The sequence below is a fragment of the Limulus polyphemus genome, unplaced genomic scaffold (genome assembly GCF_000517525.1).
Source record: "Limulus polyphemus unplaced genomic scaffold, Limulus_polyphemus-2.1.2 Scaffold350, whole genome shotgun sequence".
NCBI classification, from domain to species: domain Eukaryota; kingdom Metazoa; phylum Arthropoda; class Merostomata; order Xiphosura; family Limulidae; genus Limulus; species Limulus polyphemus.
This window is the reverse complement of record NW_013665960.1, coordinates 623,467-626,104: the sequence shown is the minus strand read 5'-3', so window position 1 is coordinate 626,104 and position 2,638 is coordinate 623,467.

The following is a 2,638-nucleotide window of genomic DNA, read 5'->3' as shown; positions in this document are numbered from 1 at the left end:
CAAACAAACAAAATCACAATAAATAAGTGGTTACAAGACTACATTGTATTACAAGATAAATTAACTGTAAACCGCCTTGCCCTGAGAAAAGCGTGGAACCATTGGATTACAAAAATTATATCAAATAAACGAGTAGTCGTTCCTGCATGTGTTAAGAAAAAAGATTTCAAAGTTGAATTTTACTCAACAATAGGTTCATTTATTTACTTTTCGCAAAATTTGATCTTAGGTTGATTACAGCGCTCCCTGAACGCAAATATCTTTGGGAATTTTCTAGTTTTTCTCAAGTATTAATTCGGCACTCATATAATCATATATATCATCCTAGGAGGAAAGCCGAAATAGATTTGAACCCTGTAATTTCTAAATAATTATTTAGTTTTATCAATTTTAGCCAGTTACGGTTTATCAATGTTGGTAATGATGGTGTGATGCCTATATTTCAACTTTAAGAAGCTATATGATAAAATTCAGCACAAACTAACTGATATTTTAGTTTTCAAATATACTACGCTTTAGGTGGAAGCCTGTCTTCTGGTGAATAGAACCAACTGCTTGATGGAATATTAACATTTAATCGAACCGTTAACCTTGTAGGCCTATGTAACTGTTTGAATAGAAAAGAAGATAACCGAAAAGAATTATGAATATATATATAAATCGATACTAAACAAGTTTAACATATATCGAAATAACACCGAGAATTTCCTGTTCCAGAAAGAAACGATCACAATACAAAGTCTTACCTTATTTTTTCGATAGATTGTTATAGTAGCATACATTTTAAGTGACTACAAGAATAGGAAAAAAATTAGCGCGAAATAAAAATGCTATGTAGGGCTGGCTACTGGACTTGAGAAAAGGAACCAAACAAGATAGGGATGGAAGTGGACATATTACTTGATCGGCTAATAATCACATAGCAGACTAAGCTGTCCTGCCTTAAGTTACCATGGGTATCGTTTTTAGCGTTATTAGTCCACAGTATTACCCCTTTCCACTGGGTAGCATGCAATGGCTTTAACGCTAACTACTTGGCTTGTTTGGGTCATTTCTATTTCTATCATGCCAAAGACTAATGCAGCTCGATGCTGAATAGTCAAATATCCGTTTTTATATATATATAAAAAGTTTCATTCATCGGTTCTACCACTGCAGCAGACATTAATAATATACTACAGTGCACCCATAGCACACCATGAAACAATACATGCACATTCACCAGTATAATGACCTGACCTCCTCTTCAACATATATGCATGCATTCCACTGTTCTTGTGATCAAGCTTGTCTATAATCTTCCTGCATCTGCTAAGTTGAGTGAAATGGGTAGTTTTGCCTATCTTTCTTCGGGACAAAATACAAAAAATTCACTTTATAAGACTCTACCACCACTGCTTTGCTCCTTCATTCTACAACAATGTCTGGTTAGAGGCATTGGCAGTATTTGCTGTATAATAACAATCATGAGACGCCTGGCCCACTCACTGGAACTCATTGTAACAGTATCATAGTACCTGGATGTGCTTGCCTGCAATGGGTAGCCCTTGCATAACACGAGCATTCCATAATGTAAGCATTTCAGGCTTAGACACAACTACTACAGCTACTACCGTGGGCTTCTTACTCTCCTGGATCTTGCTTGAAGTTACTACTTCAAACCTAGTCACCACAGATACTGACTCTGTTATGGTGAAGATGTCTCTAACATCCAAGTGATGCCACATCATTTCCTTTGGCAGTTCATAGATAAAATTTTCCATGGGGATACCGTCACGCCCTTCTAATGCGAATGTAAGAAATACTTTTACATGTAGGTGATGCAAATCATCTGCAATCAGTAAAGTTCTGTGAAGGACCTCCCTTTCGATTCTTAAACTCAGTCGAATGTATTGCTCAGTTTTACACCAAATTAAAACATTTGCAAAACTAATTATTTGTTGTTTCTTATATAAGTGCTCAGTCATGTCAAGCTTTGATCTGTTGAGGCTCAACATCAGGCATTGCATCACCTGTTCTTGATTCCATTCATTCCAAGCAGTAACTTACTTGAAACATTTAAAGAAGCAGTCTGTGGTTTCCTTAGCTATAACCTTGAATACTGGAGGTGAAATCATGCTTCTCCTCGCTCACAGGAACCTATTATTGCAGAAACGAGACATCTATAGTAGTGTTTTCGTCAACATCAAGCTGATAATGTTTGATCTCTATTCCTGAATGACAGAAAAATCAATGTCCATAGGAAAGTCATTTTCCAGCCTTGCATGATTCTAGGGTTCTGTATGACTCGCGGTAGGCTTAATAGCAAGACTCCCATTTTGTAGATGCTGTCATCTGCCTTATAGATTACAACCTTGATTATCACTGTCTCACTAGTGACAAAACAGCTCCAACTAGTAGACATTGCTCATAAGCGGGACATCAAATCTATTTTTGGCTGAACACAAGTGACAACAGCCAGAATTTGGCTTGGGCTTCCCTGACTGGTGACATTCTTGGTATCATATAAAGGCCTTCCCACTCAGTATCAGGTACTCCATTCTGCAAATCACTATACTGAACCTCAGTTCTTCATGCCTTATGTAAACTAAGGGTAATGTTCAGGAAAATATGTTCAACAGTTATGGGGGTCTCAGGC